A 6,000-nucleotide genomic window follows, 5' to 3' on the forward strand; every position below is an offset into this window, starting at 1 on the left:
TTATGCTTTGTGTATCTCTCCTCTGCACTATGATTTTATTAATGTTACTAGCTGTATTACTTATACGCTGTTTTATAAGATTGTTTCTTATATACCTAAATGTAACCACGTCTTTGACAAAATTTATGATGACTTGATGTTTTCAAACTGTGGTGCTGGAGAAGACTCTTGAGAGTCCCTTGGACAACAAGGAGATCAAAACAGCTGATCCTAAAAGAAATCAGTCCTCAATAGTCATTGGAAGGACTGTTCTGAAGCTGAAGTTCCAATATTTTGGCCACCTGATGCAAAGAGCTGACTCACTGGAAAAGACCCTGATGCTGGGAAAGATGGAGGGCAAGAGGAGAAGGGGACGACAGAGGATGAGATGGTTGGATGGCATCACCGACTCAGTGAACATGGGTTTGAGTAAACTCTGGGAGACAGTGAAGAACAGGGAAGCCTGGCGTGCTGCAGTTCATGGGGTCACAAAGAGTCAGACGCAGCTTAGAGACTACACAACAACAAGTGTTTTGAGACAGTTGATCATACAAATAACTCTACATAGACTAACCGTTAACAGAGCAACTCTAGATATGGAAAGAAGCAACAAGGGAAAATATTGTCTGGATTATAATAGACTAGTGAAACAGGTGATCCAAGAATTTTGGATTATCTATAGGACCTGATCCAAAAATTAACACTTTGAGTGGCCTATCGGTAGAATCTTCACATGATCTAGGAATGAGTCTTCCTAGCACAGTGGGACAAAATTGGTCATGAAATGCCTCACAAGTATCAAAGTTATGAGCAAAAGGAGGCACTGTGGATGAAGAATGTGCCTGCCATATCAATAAACAAAGGCTATTGAGGCCATCAAGGCAGGAGCCACTGCAGCAGACCCCAGACTGTGCGCCCTGAGGGTATGCAGAATGGACAAAACAGGTCTGGCCCTGGATAGTTGAGTCCACGTCAAAGAAATGATTTCAATGAACTCAAACTTTGCATCTTCCCATACACAGAAAGGCACTAAATTCATTACTTAATATGTCTAGTTTTCTTTAATTAATAGTAATCTTTTGACGTTCTAACTACCTGGGAGTTTTTTGTTATTGTTTGATTGCAAAAACTCCTATATATCCTGGATCCTCCCTTTCCTCTTCAGAGCGGTCCTTCAGAGTGATCTGAGAGATTCTTTTCTGGGCTACGTTCTCAGAAAATCTGCCAAATAAAACATAATTCCCAATTCTTAGGCTGTGCATTTTTGCCACTGGACAAAAGTTAGCGCCCCCTCCACTCTGCTTTCTCCTTCCACCTGGTTGTAGCTGTTCAGTCACTCAGTTGTGTCCGACTCTTTGTGACCCCATGGACTGCAGCACCCCAGGCCTCCCTGTCCTTCACTATCTCCCGGAGTTTACTCAAAATCACGTCCACTGAGTCAGTGATGCTATTTAACCATCACATCATCTGCTGCCCCCTTCTCCTTTTGCCTTCCATCCTTCCTGGCATCAGTGCAAAAACATATAAGCCCCTAGGACATAAAGAAGCCACAAGAGGCAGAAGCCAGAGTCGCAGAATAACTGCGTGAAGGATTACAGCCACTATTACACTGCAGCCAAGGCAGCCCCCCTGCACTGCTCTTTTGTGCCATGATTTGGGGATCTATGTGTTACTACAACTTACCTTGATGACTAAAACAGCTACCTTCACATTTAAAACACTCTTCATCCGGTGGGTCAGGAGTTCTCACTATAAAACAAACAAAATTTCAATTAATAAAAAGCCAGCTTAGCCTTTCACATGTCCATGTAGTTTCTATACCCTTCATCAAAATGTCAACCTTCTTGGCCATAAAACAAAAAATTGTCAGCGGTGGAACTGTTCAGCCTGACTAGAGATTAATAAGTATCAACTATTTAGCGATCACAAGCCTTAAGTGAAATGTAAGAACTCAAACAGTGTGGCATTTCTGTAGCATGTCATCGATGACAATGCTAAATCAAGGTTGCTTTTTCAGTGTAAAATACTTTGGAGCAAAATAGCAAAAGCTGAATTTCATTACCCAAGGCAAATGCTCCTGTCCTCAGCCTTTTAGAAAAGTTAAGATTTCCCAAATGCCAGATGTGGTAGATACAAATGGCCTCTGAGCCCATGCATAGCTGTGCCAGTGATTTGAAGACAGCAGAGTGAGGCAGTCCACAATCAACAGAAAATTCAAATTTGAAGGCAAGTTTGGATGCTTTAAGCAATTGCCCAAGACCAATCTGAAAGCCACTTAGGCTTTAGTATATTTCTAGGCTCAGTGGAAAAGAACCTGCCTGCCAGTGCAGGAGACACAGGAGACACTGGTTTGATCCATGGGTCAGGAAGATCCCCTAGAGTAGGAAATAGCAACCCACTCCACTTTTCCTGCCTGGATAAATGCCATGGACAGAGGAGCCCTTGCAAGTTACAGTCCATGGGGTCACCAAGAGTCAGACACAACTGAGTGCACACACACAGACACACACACAGCAACAGCAAGCTAAGATCACAACCCAATTTGCAAAAAAACCCAGTAGCTTTCTAATGTGCTATTAACATCCAGGAATAAAACCCTGAAAGCACATAACCAACAACATGGAGGAAGCCATTATCTGAGGTTTAAGTAACTGCATCGTGCTATTTTAATTATGCATCATGGGCAAACTGTGATTGTGTCCTTGCCAGTATTTATTAGCATGTCAATTCAACTGCATTACATCCCATGGGAAAGATTAGCAAGGATTTTAGCACGGATGTGTGAAAGTGTTGCTGTGCTCAGGCCAACTTTTTAAAGTTGTGTGCTAATTAGAGTGAAAATGGAAAGAGAAGTGTGAGTGTCTCAGGTCCAAGAAATCTATAGCCGCTCTTTCCACCATTCCACCGTTCCGTGGTAATTCTCACTGTGTTTGCAAATGGTGCAAACTGAACACAAAGCCTGCCAGACATCAGCACTGCACTGTGAGCATTAGGAGGGGATAAGAGGGATTTCAGGATGAGGAAATGTATGTTCAGACATCTACTCCTCAGCTTAAAGTGGAGAGGGAATTAAATATTAAGCCATACACCTGGTGGAAATTCATTTGAATCAATTCTTTTAATCTCTCTCAAGAGAAACTTGGAATCTGGGGTCACCTGTGGTAACACCCATATTTTACTAAAGAAACAGAAGCAGAGAAAACGGGATCACCTGACAAGTGAATGAGTGGCAGAGAAAAGGGCTCAGATCGCCCCAGAGTCACTCCGGGACCTTTCTTTTCTACCATCATTACAGTAGTTTCTGGACGGGGCACCAACACTTTACATTTGTCTTTTTTTTTTTTTTGAAACCTGTAATTAGGGGGGAAATCTGAGTACATAATACAGGCAGATGAGTATTTTTTCTTGGCCTATTTTCAAGTAAAAATAGGACCAAGTAAAGGAAATGGGTAAAAATAAGGGAGGGATGTATTGGTATACTCTTTTTTTCCCCCTCCACCAGACCAAACAATGCTTATAGGTTCAGTTCAGTTCAGTCCAGTCGCTCAGTCGTGTCTGACTCTTTGCGACCCCATGAATCGCAGCAAGCCAGGCCTCCCTGTCCATCACCAACTCCCGGAGTTCACTCAAAACTCGAGGTTACTCATCCTCAAAAACTGGCTGAGCCAGTCCTTAGGAAAAGGCTGTGAGCCTCTCTACCTGCCGCCCTCCACCTCCTGCAGGCTTCTCTGGTATCTTCTTCTTTGGTATCTTCAGGAGATGTCCCTGGCTGCCCAGATGAAAATTATAATCAATTGAGAAAAACTCTAGTAAAGAATCCCGCCTGCAATGCGGGAAACCCGGGTTCGATCCCTGGGTTGGGAAGATCCCCTGGAGAAGGGAAAGGCTACCCACTCCAGTCTTCTGGCCTGGAGAACTGCATGATCTGTACAGTCCATGGGGTCGGGTTGCAAAGAGCTGGCCAAGACTGAGCGACTTTCACTTTTTGTTACTTTCAAAATAGGATCCCCTCCTTTGTGATGACTGGGACATAAATGGCCCTTTAATGATGCCTTCACAATTAAGTAGACACACCAGAACCGGCGACCTCGGCGGACCACCCGGCCTCTGCACTCTCCCCTCGTACTGACCCCGGGAGAGAGGGAAATCTGGTCGGTGGAGGGGAGGTTGGCCCAGCGAAAGAGAAGCTTCCCTGTAGAAAGAAACTCGGGGTGTGCCATTGTTCAGGCCGCGAGCTCCAGCAATTCCCTCCGTCCGCCCCCAGCTCCCCGCCCGCGCCCCCGGACCGCGGTCCCCAGCCTGAAGCACAGGTGAGGGCCTCTCGCCCCGCGCCGGGCCCAGCGAAGGACCAGGTAAAGGGCAGGTGGGCACAGCGGGGTCGGGCCGGCAGCGCGTGGACGAAGTCAGGCCCTCGGAGAGGATCAGGGCTCCGGAGCCCGCGCAGACGCCGCTCGCCCACCGGCGGCCGCGGCTTCGGGAAGCCTGGGGGCATTAAAGCCCAACTTGGCAACGCAGGGACTCTCCGCGCGACAGACTCCCGGCCGGCCCCTCCTCCCCGTCCCTGGCCACGCCACCCCGACTCCGGGTTCCATAGCTTCACCTTTCCCTCCCACCCAGCCCCTGGTCTCCAGCCCGCGGGGTCCCCCAGTCCCGCAACCACCCTCCCTGATGGGCTAGAGGAGCGCTCTCCCCAGACGTCCCGCGCACTCCCGTCCTAGGCCCGGGCTCCGGGGAGCCACCCACCCTTTCACCCGCCAGCGCCGGTCTATGGGGCCCTCACCCCCGGGCCGTCCCCGCAGCCCCGCGCCCGCCAGTCCTCCGCCGCGGGGTCACGCAGGGCCAGGCGCCGCCCGGCCCTCCTGCGGCCGAGCGGGGTCCAGCCCGAACGCCGGGCGACCCCGGCGCCGACCGCCGGCCCTGGGGAGAGCAGATCCCTGGGCCCCGACTAGGTGGAGGGGAGCGCGGGGCACGTGGCTCCCCGGACGCCGGGGGCGGGGCCGGGGTTCGAGGCCGAGAAGCACGCGGCTCCGAAGGGCGCGCACCCCGGGCAGGCATGCCCTGAAGCCCCCGGGGCCCCCCGCGCGCCCTGCAGCCCCTGGAGGCTCAGCATCTCTGTCCCCGGGCGCTTGGGCCGCCCTGAGCGCAGGCCGCCGGGAGCAGCCAGGGCCCGCCGGGCGGACGGACCCACCCGCCCTGAGAGACCCGACTCCAGGGCTCCAAGCCCCGGGCACTTTTTAAAAAGTAGTTATTATTGATTGCTCCCACAGTCTCCCGGGCAGTCCCCCTGCGATCGTTTCAGTGTCGATTCCATTCTCTTCTGGACTGTGTGAAAGGCGCACAGTGCGCAGCTGGACCGACGTTCCCGAAGTGCACATACCGGTGTGAATAGCCGCCAGACCAAGACACAGCAAGACCAGCACCTCTGACACCTCGTCATCTCCTCCTACTCCTCCCCCATCCATCCATCCCCCGCGGCGGCGACCTCTCTCCTGATTTCTAAGGCTGAGAGTTTTGCCAGGCTTTGTACTTTACATACACGTGATCCTAGACTGTGGGTTCTGCTGTGTCTGGTTTCTGCTCGTTCAACAGCACATCATCTTGTTAGTGGGAGTTATGCCTGGTTTTGCTCTGGTTGAGGGCTCTCATTTCTGTATAGTATTTCTTTGTATGGATGTACCACAATTTGTTCATCTATTCTGTCTGCATGGAAATTTGGGCAGCTTCCAGTTCGTGGTTCTTAGGGAAAGTGATACTGTGAACATTCTGGTAAGTGCCTTTTGGTGACACATTTGCACTCTGGTGGATGCACACTTCGGAATGGAATTGCTGAGTCTTGAGAAGGCTTGTGTTGGGCGTTACTAAACGTGGCCAAAGGGATTTCCGAGGAGTTGTACCTCCCACCAGCAACGTGTGAAAATTCCTAGGGCTCCAAGACCAGGGATTTATGGAAGACCTGTTACAGCACAAATAGAAATGAGTCAGCAGCCTTTGGCACATACCAGCCAAACAGGCCTGTGAGAG

General features: G+C 50.2%; 1 long non-coding RNA gene across 1 annotated transcript in view; it reads right to left on the reverse strand.

Annotated features, from left to right (window-relative positions):
• The window catches only part of LOC147343889 (uncharacterized), a 140,624-nt gene extending 135,125 nt beyond the window's left edge, over positions 1-5,499 (reverse strand). Inside the window, exons 1-2 of the long non-coding RNA XR_015156391.1 lie at positions 5,357-5,499; positions 1,663-1,728 (exon numbers count right to left, since the gene is read on the reverse strand). This is a non-coding gene — a long non-coding RNA (uncharacterized LOC147343889). The remainder of the gene's footprint in view (positions 1-1,662; positions 1,729-5,356) is intronic.
• Positions 5,500-6,000: the final 501 nt, after the last annotated feature.

This window comes from Bos grunniens, chromosome 27 (genome assembly GCF_055505025.1).
Source record: "Bos grunniens cultivar Pamir isolate PY7600 chromosome 27, Bosgru_T2T1.0, whole genome shotgun sequence".
Lineage (NCBI taxonomy): Eukaryota > Metazoa > Chordata > Mammalia > Artiodactyla > Bovidae > Bos > Bos grunniens.